Consider the following 13,640-nt stretch of genomic DNA (forward strand, 5'->3'; position numbering starts at 1 on the left):
GAACACGATATTGTTGAATTTAATATTTATCTGTACTGTTTACAGAGGTCAAAATAAACTCCGATATTATGGAAAAATACCCCGAAACTATGGACCATATGGAACAAAACGTGATTTTATAAAAACATTGGAGATTAAAGGTTAAAAATACTGAAAATATACCTTTTTTCGGGAAAATCATGTACTTTCTAAAACAAAGCTCTTACAAGGGGATAGCCACTTTCGAATTTATCGAATTTCTTTTATCGATACCAAGCGATTATTTATCGAATTTCTTGTATCGATATCAAGCGATTATTTATCGAATTTCTTTTATCGATATCAAGCGACTATTTATCGAATTTATTTCATCGATATCAAGCGACTATTTATCGAATTTATTTCATCGATATCAAGCGATTATTTATCTAATTTCTTTTATCGATACCAAGCGATTACTTATCGAATTTCTTTTATCGATATCAAGCGATTATTTATCGAATTTCTTTTATCGATATCAAGCGATTATTTATCGAATTTCTTTTATCGATATCAAGCGATTATTTATCGAATTTCTTTTATCGACATCAAGCGATTATTTATCGAACTTCTTTTATCGATATCAACTATAAAAAAATCCCAATAAATCCTCAATTCATACAGAATAAATTTAATTTTACGCGATTATTTCTCAAGTGTCACCCTCACCTCGATTTCCTAAAAATCTAAAAACCTCATACAACCAACCAGTAATCCAAAACGTCCAATAGTTATCACGTAGAAATAAATAAAGAAAGAAAAAACACATTAAAATCATACTTTCCAACATAAAACTCCAGTAAATTCCCATGACCCCTTAAGAAAGCTGACAGAAAAAAAAATCATTTCTAAACCTCTTTCAAAGAAATATAGAAATGGTAAAAAAAAAAAAGAAAATACATACATAAAAGAAATTTTTAAGTCGAAAGAAAAAAAAAACAAATATACCTATCGAAATATAAATTTCAACTTTTTCGATTCGTACGTACCATCTCAAACACAGTTTACAGTAAGTAAAGAACTAGACTAGGTGCGTTATTTCATACTAAAAAATAACCAGTTTCAGTTGAAAAATGGGGCCAAACTTTTTATACACTTTCGGAGACTCAGAGTTTACTTTGAAGAAGAAGGGAAAAAAATAGAGTCTGGGAGATGATTTCAACTTTTTTTTTTTTATTCCAACGGATCTCTCTCGCTTATCTTTTAAAAACATCCTTTCGCTTTGGGAGTTTGAGCCCTTTTCTAAGAATCACGCTTTCCAGAAATACGCTAAATTTCAAGCTTAGTTTACAATAAATCCAACACCTTAAGCCTAGGTAACTAATACCTTAGGAAAAAAAAAATACGCAAAAACTAACATCCCACCTGGTATAAACTAAGATTGAAAAATACACCTCTATTTCTTTTGAAGAAGAAGAAAAAAGGAGTAAAAAAAAATCTGCATTTTAAACGAAGTCTTTCCGACGCAGGGTTCCCCTAGCGGATTTTTTTTTCTTTGCTTCTCATCTACACTCTACAGAAGTCATAAGCCTTTTCTTCCACCCGCCTTGATTGTACGCGACTATAGCTTATTTTTAACCTTAGAATGTACTGTTTTTATATTGAAAAAAGCGTCTTTTATACGTGGAATTCGGTACCTTACTAGATTGAGTCTCACTGTTTTCACCCCATACAAGTTTTTACTTATTTTCGGCACCTCTATATCCGAGTGTTCTTTACTATAGTTTTAAAATGTTGTAAGTCAATTTTGGTTGAATATTAGATTTGATGATATTCAGTTGGATATGACCAACTACTTTAATTTGATTTAAATTTAACTATTTATAAAGATTATATTAAGAAAAATACAGAGCTTAATCTGTCTATAATTAACTTTTAATATTAGTTAAAATTAATGAGGGGTTGGGGTTCGAACCCGGGGCCTGCCGCGCTCATAAACTACGCCCGAGGAAAATTCCCCAGAAATCAAGAATGATTAAGCGTAGAGTGGAAATAAGTATTCTTAAAATTTAAAAGAAAGGGTAGTTAAGAAGAGTATGGGAATTAGATAACTTGCAATGTAAAGCGTAAACAATATAGTTCTAATAAATTACTAGCCCCTGTAAGCATACATTCCAGCTAGCACCGAAGCGCGGCAGTGTAAACATTTCTACAGGGGCTATGGAAAAATACATTAGGTTGATCCCCCTGTAAGTTGGCTTTCTACACAAACTTAAAACTCGGCTAAAATTAGTAGAAAAATAAATTGGAAAAAAAGTTTCTTCGTTTTGAAACCAAATATTCCAAATTATTTCGAAACCATATCTTCACAGTATAACCATGTTTTTTGAAAGTTGCTACATTTTAATCCCGAAATACATTTTATATCTATATATATATATATATATATATATATATATATATATATATATATATATATATATATATATATATATTTAGCACTCACTATCTAAGACCTATACGTACAGTACAACAAACTCTATAGAGTATTTCCCCAAATTTCCCGTTAGATGGCATTGCCCTCTCAATCCTTATCCTTATTTCCTCTCTCACTTCGATTCCCATGTTGCCTTACCCGGGGTACTCTAAGGCTTTAAGCTTCTCCAAAACCCAGTATGCAAATTAGAAAGAAAGAAAAAAAACCCTCTCTCCCACGCGCGCTCTCTAGGAGCTTTCAAGGAATAAAATTGTATTTTGTCGGAAAACTGGTGGGAAGAAAACTATACCGAAATTTAAAGTAAGTTGCCAGCGCTATTAAATAAGGCTTGCGCGTAGTGTCTAAGGGGTTTTACTGCCAAGACACGTTGTATTTTGTACCAGGGCTTTTCAAAAATTAGACTTTGAGAAAAAGGTACTGCACCTCGGTGTAAAAACGAGTCGAAAATTTCAACGTGACTCGGTATAAAGAGTGTTACAATTTTAGGTAAGGCTGCATGCTATAGCAGACAGCATTTCGCGGATATGTGCTGGAGAAAGGTGAAAATACCAAAGAGCTAGGAGCAACAAAGAAGCAATTTTTGGGTCTCACCAGCATAGAGTATAGTGACCTTGATATACTAAATAATATACCCTCATTTACATCCATACTCCTAGCGTAAGTTGTACTTCGTGTCTCGTATATGGACTTCTGATACACAAACCCAAAGGGGAGCTTCGACGAATTCTTACGACATCTATGGAATTTTTAAAAAAGGGGTCGTCCACTAGAGGTTGCATGGTTGTTGATTGCGGCGACCCCACGTACTTTACAATTTCCTTCACACAACCGCGACCCCCAAGTCAAAAATTAAGTTACAACCACCACCACCAGTGTTCGTTCGTGAACGCGAATTCTTCTTTTAAGCCTTGGCAAGCTTCATCTTAAGGTAATTCAAATAAAGGCTGCTGGGGTTAAGCCCCCTAAACTAAAAACCCTTATGGGATGCCTAAGGCACTAAAGGCATGCACGCACGCGCTCCAGTGTGTCTGCATTGGGGGTTTATACATACGTTTTCACCCCTTGAATATATTTTTGGGGGAGAATATATATTTTTTTCCATAGTTTTCCCAATTGGTTCCTAAATTTGAAATCTCCTGGACTTTAAACTTTTAGAATAGTTTTAGTATAACCCCACCGTGGTGGGCTTTTTTCTTTAGACTAGATCTACGATGTATAACAAGCGACAAAAATTCGGTTCCTACTTCCGCTAGTTCATTAGAGAAACCTTTCTTTACTTCCCCAAACCGCATGTGGTTTAGCGTTACTTTGATTTCTAAATTGAGAAAAATTTTGGGGGCTGTTTTCCGAGCTTGTATGTAAATTTTTATAAAATGTAGTTTTTTATAAAAATTTACAATAGGCATGCGAACAACTGTTTCGATGCACCGCTTGATTTTTTGTTTCAAATTTAGACGTTTTTTCGCTGTTGTTTACATATACTAAAATAAATAAAAAAATATATACACCAGTGAATGTTTGAATAGTATAATACAAACGTTAGCAAGAGTGAATGAAACGAACTATACAGGAGCGTGAAAATAATATACATAATAACATAATTTTATATAGCTATAGAGTCGTTTCGAATCCTGTTGATTATTAGAGGTTAGCGCATGCATGTAGTTTTAGTAAACACGTGTAGTTATAAATATTAGCGATTCAAATCTCGCGTGTTTCAATACCATTAAACTCTACTGTAATGCCAATTTAAAAAAAAATATATGAGTTATGAATAGTAGTAGTACAAGACCTATAATGTCCACTCTCAAGGCCGATACAAATGACCACGACCAAATTATTCGGACTTTACATCTTTCAGCATAGAATTAACAAAACAGAAAAGATTGCTGCAAGAAGAGCGCGCGCGCTAAGTCGGAGATTGCGCGCCAAACTATGACGCACGCGCTGTTAACTTTCCCGTGCCATGCACGAGACTGGGATCTTAAATTGGGAGGGATTCCCTTTGTAAAAGGGGAACAACCCCTTAAACCAAAGTAGACTCATCTCATTTGCATAATGTTTTAACCCTTAACACACTTTGATATTTGATAAATAAGCGCTACAAAAATAATAATAAAAACATTTCCTACCGTTTCTCCTTGTCAGTCCAGATTGTTTGTTTGTTACGGGTCATTGATTGTTTCTTATTTTCGGATGTCAGAGGTCACGGTATAAATGTCATCAATTTTCGTCACTGTCCTACATGAAAACAAAACAATTTAAATTATTATTTTGTTTTTTAAAACAATTCGCTTAACTGTGCGTGAAATTGTATGAAGGAATGTCTATGAATTTTACTATAATAATTAACAGTTTTCCCTGAATTACAATAAGAAAAATAATCAAAACAAAATTTTACAATACAGGCGTTGTTCTTTCTTTAAATATATTTCTTAAGCCTTGTCGGGTACGAACTCAAATAGCGGTCAAAAATTATCTGACCATCAGTTACGTCGAATTAAACAAGGAAAAGCGTACATTGCGTAATCGTATTAGAATCAATTAAGTTAACTAAAACCACACCGACTTAATTACAGTTTTGCGTGTACAATTAGTCATATGACACGAACGTCGCGACTTATAACAAAAGACCATATAATTATTCAGGGATAATTCACTGTCGCGCCATAGATAACCAGAAATCATCGCGCCTCGGGAAATACATAGATAAATCGTAAAGATAACTGCCCCTGACTTTAGGGAAAATACTCATTTATAAACATTTAACAGTTCAACGGGCGAAATACATTCATTTGGGTAGACTAAAATGCTAACTAAAATCTAAGGCGGACGTAATAGGCCGTTTCGACGAAAGACTGCTCGCCTACCTTCGCATACGTTGACGATAACTTGTCAAAGTAAGGGCTATTATTATCGTTGATTTAAACAGAAATACCCTAATGAACCTTCTCAGTCGTTACGCCTTTCCATTGAAAATAAAATATCAATAAAGGCCGTTAAATCGCACTACGAAGTGTCGTTATAGAATTACTCTATGACACAGCGTGGACCGTTCCAGATAAATTCGAATCAAAGGCATCTTTTAGGTTTATACGATTTAAAGGTGGGATATGAACTAGCTAGCGTCTTAAACTAAAATACACGATTGTACCGAAGGGGGGGGGGGGTTTGAGAGTCATTAATATTCATGACCAAGTCGGGGCTTTGTCTCCCTGGTCAGGTCGGTTCGGTTCTTCTAATCGGCTTACCGAAGCGCGCCAAGGCTCATGATGAGCGAGCTGCAAGCAGAAATCTTCGCTTCCCGCCAAAATAATAGTGAATCTGCTAGTAATAACGGGTCAGGGAAATGTACGGGGCGTTAGCGACAATCACGTGACGTTCTGACCACCAAACTTGATGGCTGCCTTTAACGTAACACCCTAAATCCATTACGTTGTCTATAGTTAAGCTTAATTTGAAAATAAGTTAAAAAATTGAAGAGCACGAGCTATTTTTCTCGCGCCAAACTGAATGAAACGCACGTGTTTATTTCTCGCGCCAAAACTAAAATGAAACGCACGTGTTTATTTCTCGCGCGAAAACTAAAATGAAACGCACGTGTTTATTTCTCGCGCCAAACTTAATCTTACGTCTACAGAACACATTTTTCTTAAACTCTGCAATAAGAACTAGGTCTACCGCGCTTTATTTCCACAAACCTAAAGTTCTTACATTTTTTAGGAGCGGGGTTATTAAGAAGAAGGGGTTGAATGGAATGTCAGAAAAAACGCAACCGCACCGCGCAATCTTACAATAGAAAATCCTTCAGTACCCTAGAAAAAAATTTATATCCATAAAGAAGCGGAGCTTTAGGAATAAATGATGAACTAAGGGTGGATGGGGGATCGAGCTTCTTTTTTGACGCTTCCGCCTGGAAGCATTAAGCAGAAGCTATCGCCAAGACTGACCTAGTCAGGATAGACCTCCCGTAAATTTGGTCTAACAAGAAATACGATGTCGGGGCTCAACAGATTAACCCTGAAACTGAACGAGTTACGATATACTCTATGCCTGGCACGACCTACTTTTTACAATAGCGATTTTATATTAAGTAATCATCCGCGGTACCATTAACTTTGTTGAAAATATACATTGATTTAAACCCTATACTAAACATAGTTTCACGGCTTTCTAGTATTTTGTGTTCTTGGAATTTTTTGGATGTTTTTAAAACTTACGAGGTCTACGCCAGACGGATTAAGATTTCTACAAATTTATCTATAATTGTACAAGGTGGTTTGGTGAAAAAGAAAACTGATAAAATGGTGACGTCAGAGTTGCAATGCACTACCGATTGTCAAAAACGCAAAATTAGTAAAAAGAAATAAATATTAAATAACACGAAACTGTTATTGCATTTATACTAAATTTAAAAAGTTCTCTTTCAAATTACGAATTGACTTATCCTTACAATAAACACCACACTAATTAACATTAAACTTCTCAGAAAAATAACTCGGATAACCAACCAAGGCCCGATTTTTTTTTTCTCTTTTTCCTTCTTTAAAACATAATGCTAATTTAAATCGATCTTTGAAATGCTTTTAGCCGCGGTGGAAATCAAAAGATAGTAGAGATGACGACTACAAAGAGAACTTCCAAAGCACACCCTTACAGCGGAAGTAGATTAAAGGAAGTAAATACTTTAAATGAAACGAGTAACTTCCGTAGGATGTGTAAATATACTTCGAGATATCTACTTTCCGTCTGCTACTGTGGCTAGAAGTGTAGATTCTTTGTAACGTTGCAACTAGAGAGGGGCAAGTATAGCTTTAAAACGTCGTTGTCGGTGCCTTATTTCTCCCTTCTTCCCAGTGGAGATTCTGCTTAAAGGGTCCTTCTAATGGCCCTTACAGGATAAAAGAAGATAGGGCGAACCCTACTAGGGTCCTCGCTTTTCCCCAAACTCAAACAGCCTTTTAAAGTAAACCCTAACTTACCTATACACTACCTCCCCTTAAACGGGAAACCTATATCTTTTACCGAAATGTACGAACGTTTTTAGGCCTTTGCAAAAATACACATCAGCAGAAGTAAATTACCCGATGAAAAAAGAGAGTTCTTCCTCCAGCACGCGCCACCGACCATATTTATTAATCACGTGGCATCAACTGTGCAATTTGAAAATTCAAACATGACAAGGTTTAATGAATATTTTGAAGTATTCGCAGAAAAGGTGATATTAGGAAATTTAGTCATTTGGTATAAGTAATTCGAGGGCGTTACTCACAGACAGATTAAGTTTTATATTAAAATCTAAAACATGGGCAAGGTTTGCGGTAAATTTTACTTCGAGTCCTGGTTTTCTGAGTGTCGTAGATTTTTCTAAAAAGTATGGGAGAAGGAAGAGGAGATAGATCCGCCATCGGTTTCAATTCATCAAAATGCCATTTATCATCGTCGTCTTTCCAACTTTTTGACGCATGCGTCTTAAAAAGAGCCAGGCTAGCAGCGCACCCTAGCGGTCTGTCTCCTCTAATCTAGACTTGGTTCGGGATGTATCTGACATTTTAGGGTACCCTTAAAAAAACTTTTTTTTGATATACGTTTATATTATAAGTGTATATATACTAAGATATCTCTCGGGGATTCAAATGATACCCTCGTCAAAATGATATCATGTTTTGAGGCTTTTGACAAGGAGGGAAACTTACTTTAGCCTTTGCAAGATAGGGTAGTTTTATTCAGCCAATGAGCCGTTTAAAACGGCAACTGTGAAAAAAGAAATTTTTTTATAGAAATTGTTTTCCAAAAATTTCAGATTTCAAATAATAATAAAAATAATATATCCAAGAGTGAATTAATAATGGAGTAAACAGCTTGATGAAAGAAAAAGCGGGTTATGCATTTTGGAGTGTTTAACTGTAAGTTCAGAACGAGGTCAACTCAGTTCACGACTGACTTTGCTCTCAGCAACCCTGTCTAATTCAATCTTTGAAAGTTCTCTGATCTTAAATGTGTTCTTGGCCTATAGGTTGGAGGGGGGGTATATCGCCGCGTTTTATAAATAACAAAAAACAAAAAATAATACCAAACATTTTATGTTAATTAATTCACTGTTTTTATCCGAACCCAGATTGCGAATCGTATAATTTTTTGTTTGTGTGTATTAAAACAAAAGCGCCCCCTGGTGAGGTTCAAAGAAACAAAATACACTCTGAGAGATAATACTAAAAAAAAATATATATATATTTGAAATTCGCAGAAGAGGATTAAAGTTTTTCTATTGAAGTTTTTTATCTATGAAATATTAACATACGATGAGATCTTCCGTGCTAGTTGATGGACTGAGAAATTTAATATTATTTAAGAGGGTAGAACGTCCCCTGGGAACAAAAAAAAAGATTTTTTTATGAGCTTTTTCTTCTTGAAGGTAAAAAAATAAAATTCTACCTTCATATGATTTTAAGTGCTTTTTAATTTAAAAGATAATTACATGCAAGGTACTATAGTCGGTGGCATCTACTTAACAATATGCAATAATTCATATTTCGCGCATTATTTTACGAATGCATTATGCGCATTAATGTAAATTTACTTTTATTATAATTAAGATCTGCCTGTTGGATGAAAATTGCTCAAATGGCTTTAAGTCGTTAAAATTATATTTAATTGTTGTGGAAGAAGTCAACCTAAAATTGTAAAGCACATGTCGTCTGCTGTACTTCCTTACTTTCTGATATTCCCAATTTGTCTTTGGTATTGCGTAATGCTAAGTTCACTCCAGTCTATTTGCACCCCCTTTCACGAGTACATTTCTCACCCACTTCAGTAACTATAGTCATTAAAAACAACCCGGGTTTTCAAGGGACGAAATTATGGTACTACTTTGAATCGCGCAAGTACATACAAGGATGACTTCATTAGTTGGTCGTAAACACACGCTGAAACTTAGCTACTTCCGTTATAGCTCAAAATTGCAAGAGGAGGTAGTTATAGAGTTGTCTTGAACTAATAAAAGGCATTTCACCCCTTTCAGTGAGTTGAAATCGAGAACCTTTGCGTTACCGCGGAGTTTGAAAATTACTACTTTCATCTTACTTGGTTGTACATGGGAGTATTAATACGCGTTAGTTCAGCTACATTACTAAGTGATCTTGAAAAAATATTCTTAAACCATAAGTAACATAACAATATTAGGAGAGATCCTTAAAATTTACCCATAATACCCCTGATTTTGGTGTCACCTGGTTATAGCGACAAGAATTTCTATTTACACGTGACTAAGTCACTCAAATATTTATTTCCACCGAGAGATGGCTGCACTCAAAGATGCCCCACCTAAGAACCCATAAGCCTTGGTGTGATTTTTTCCACCAAGGGTAAATTAACAGGCATACTTGAAGTAAACACAATACTTCTGTAGAAATGGAGCACTCTCTGTTAAAAAGGGCTCTCCCCAGCAGCGCGTGGTTTTACTAACGCGTGGATGCTTTCCATTTGCTTAAATTAGTCCCCTAGCCATAAAAGCTAGGCCTAAAATCCTAACCCTAACCCATATATTTTTAAACGCCCTGCATGCTTCTATCTCTGCACGTCGTAATGTTGTGGCCCTTGTGGCATGCTACGAAGGACCGTCGGAGGCGTTAAACCATATATATATAGCCAACTCCACGTTAGCCACGTTTCATGAATTCGGGAATGCGTGTGCGGGAAAAGAAACCCCTTCCAGGGGTCGGGGTTTACAGTCTCAGGCGGATGAGAGGCGAGTAAACGAACTTAGGGACTATTTTGGTACTATACACCAGCACCCTTTAGTGTTAGTTAGAGTAGTTAGTCTATATGAATTGAAGGAAAATTTTCCAAGGGAAATTCCATCAAACTATACCAGAAGAGGTTTTTACAAATTTTACCAGGGTCTCCATTTTAAAATTTGGCGGCATATTGAAAGTTAAAGGCCATCATAAAGCCTGTATAGTTATCATCCAGTACAATAACAGTTGAAACGTTATTTTGCGAGGAAGGTGTAGCCTGTTGGGAGGACCACCATTTTTCAAGATGGAGGTGGATTAGAAAAATCTTCCATAATGAGTACCTTTGCAAAATTTCAACTCCATGATGGTAATGGGCGTTGATTATCAGACAATCAGGACTTGTCGTACAAGTGAAACAATTGTTTCCTTATATCACCGCAATGAGTTCTTTACGGATGTCCCCCTGCAGGCTTGTGTTGGCGATTGTTTTAAATGGTCCAAATCGTCACGGTTATAATAAAGCGTTGATCGACAAAGAGTTGGGGGCTAGTCCCTGCCCCGCTTCAATTAGACTAAGGGGTTAAAGGGGCTATAGCCGCTCAGATGTTCGCGATTGAAAGACGGGGCCGCACGGTGAGGGAACTAAATCCTCTCAGATTCAGCACGCGCTATTTTGGAAAGTGCATCGTGAGTAAAACTGCCTGCTCAGAAATGGTCGCTTCCCTTATAGGGCAGCAGCTTATAATGGAGTCGTTACCGCAGCTGTACGTCTCAACCCGCCCGCGCGCGCCCTTATACAAAAACTATTGGATTAGTTAGCCCTGAAATCAGTCGGCATAGCAGTTCCCTGCGATTGTCCCGGTCCGCAACTCCGAATTTCCCAAAGCGCCATTGAGAGATACAAAAAAGAGATGCTGGCCAAGAAATAAACTTCATTACGATTACCAGATAGCCCGTCTCACTGTTTTATTGCAAAGAGTTCATATACTGAAGTTGAACTCTTATGTTTTGAATCTGCAGAGATGGCGCACTGTTCTTGATACCATTTTTGATCCAAGATGCTAATAAGGACAGATCTAGTTGAATCTTTCATTAATGTTTAACAATTAACGCCGTTGAAAATTTAATAAGTGTACAGCTTAGTAAGCCATCGAGGGTTTGGACCATCCATGCATATTTAGGGAACTTTCTGGGACCACTTATTTTTGCGCGTCAATATCTTTACTTTTATTATAAGGGTGTGGTTCTTTCAGCCCCTGATTGTAACCTAAACATGCAGCTAGCGAAAGCAAGGCTGCTGTTATTATGATTGTATTAAACACCAAAGCTGCCGGCTCTTACCCAAGTATCATATAAATAAGTTTATATCCAAGAGAGTTAAGTTGCCCAACGGAAGTCTATGGCGTATAAGACACCCTTTTTCATTTACGAGTTGTCTTCGTCAATAAATTGGTAATACGCCTTTATTTCTCCGCAATGCCGTAAGTATGGCGCTTGTATAATAAATGTAGGAGCTGATCCATCAGCTAGATTGGCACAATTCTATTGATTTTTGCTTTTTGCTCTTTTGGCGCCTGTATAGCTCTTTTGCCTAACGCCTAGGCCTTATACAGCCTTAGAAATATAGCGAATTTTCACAAGTAATATCTCTTGAAAAATGCCCATTTTAAACGTATTTAGATTGTACTTAAAGTTAGGTAACTTTCCCAACAACAAAATTCTCTCCATTTAATTATTAAATTTTAATTTTGCGTTTGCATTGACATAATTAAGATGGTTTAAATTGCAAATTGTCTTTTGGCATTAGTCAAAAATATTAGGTGTGTTATATCATTATCATCTTTTGTGACCGATGTATTTTAAATGTACCTACAAAAATCATTTTATGAACTAAACAAACATCAAAATCTGAAAATGATTCCGTAGTTGTTCTCTTAGACATTTTAAATTTGCCGAGAGAGATTTCTAATGGATTCCACTATAGTTTCTGGAGTAGGATTAAATTGGCAACAAGTAAAAATAATCCTTCATAAGTGTAACGAGAGCGAAAGCACTCGGGAAGGATGAAAGATGCATTCGCGAATTAAAGCTGTTCGGGGAGCAATAGGGCGCGAATCTGGTATGGCTCAAGCGTAAGTTTACTAATAGTTTCTCTAGCCGAGTCCGTATAATTAGGACAAATAGCCAGTAGTGGTTGCGCCGCCGTCGATCCTTAGGAGCGTATGTACGCCTCGGAAAATATATTTCAGATCATAAGTATATCGACATAAGTTTCCAAAAAATATAAACTAAAAAGGTTTAGCCTTTATGTTTTGAATTTTTGAAAATCGTGCGAGCGCTATAAGGATTAAGTCACGTGAATATGACCAGCTCGCGCTCGGTTTCGAAGTCATTTATATTGCGTACAGTTGTAGACTTAAAACATAAGTTTACGATAGTGCGAGTTCTAGTCCAGACTATCTGGGACAATTTATGAGAAAGAGTGAGGGATTCTCAGTCGATTTAACTCGACCACTTGAAAACGGCCTAGAGAGGCATGGTGCTATATTGATATAAAGAGATATATCCTCTACCAACAACCAGCAGCGGCGGCTTCTACTACTTACAAGCTATTTCAAAATTATTTTCCATATACTCAACGCATTAATATTACAATTATGAGAGCAAATAAGTCCTAACTACAATTAATTGATAAACGTTTCGCGACGAAATTAAATGAACTTAGTTCACGTTCCGTTGATTAAAACTTTTAATTAAATTTTTGTTTTCAAGTTAAAGAATCAATTAAACACCATTGCCATGCAAGAAGCCAAAAAACAACAATTATGATTTTCTATAGGTTTTTTTTTGTTGGTGAAAACCAATATCCCTGATAATTGAAAGTACACATATTCTTGTTTGTGTAGTAATTCAGGGCTCGGACGGAATTTTCATATTTTGAAAATCCTTGACTTTTCCAGCTTATCCCTGACCATTTTAAGTACGTTTTTACCAGAGTCCACTTCATAATTACACCTGGGCCCAAATTCAGCATTGCTCGAAGTAATCATGGTTTTACATACCAAACGAAATCCCTGACGTTTTAGGACACAACTTTAAATCCCTGACTTCTCCCCCTAGTTTCCAAATCCCTGACTTATCCAGATTTTCCAGGTTACGTACGAACCCTGTAATTAGACCAAATTCTGACGACGAAACACTATGTTTACGCTCTGAAATTGTACCACACTGTTTATACCATATATTTTTGGAAATAAGTTAGTATAGACCAATATGGCGTTGCTCTATTTGTCATATCTTTCGTTACAGGGCTTTACAGGGCTCAGAGTCCCTGGCAAATCGTTTAAAAAGGTTCAGAACGGCGTCATGTGTACTCGCTATATTTCTCTCCACTCCCCCGTATGGTACGTAGCACGGATGCTCGGTTTGCCGCTACTCACGTAACTCAG

The 13,640-nt window shown here is 36.3% G+C and overlaps 1 protein-coding gene across 8 annotated transcripts in view; it reads right to left on the reverse strand.

Annotated features, from left to right (window-relative positions):
• The window catches only part of LOC149705038 (uncharacterized), a 149,199-nt gene that overhangs the window by 25,707 nt on the left and 109,852 nt on the right, over positions 1-13,640 (reverse strand). For all 8 annotated transcript variants that reach the window (XR_016381504.1, XR_016381505.1, XR_016381503.1 and 5 more), the window contains one exon: positions 4,588-4,696. The gene's annotated coding sequence lies outside the window, so the exon portion shown is untranslated. The remainder of the gene's footprint in view (positions 1-4,587; positions 4,697-13,640) is intronic.

This window comes from Phalangium opilio, unplaced genomic scaffold, assembly GCF_054372755.1.
Source record: "Phalangium opilio isolate 3A_F unplaced genomic scaffold, DU_Popi_V2 ptg000014l_1, whole genome shotgun sequence".
In the NCBI taxonomy this organism is placed as follows: Eukaryota; Metazoa; Arthropoda; class Arachnida; order Opiliones; family Phalangiidae; genus Phalangium; species Phalangium opilio.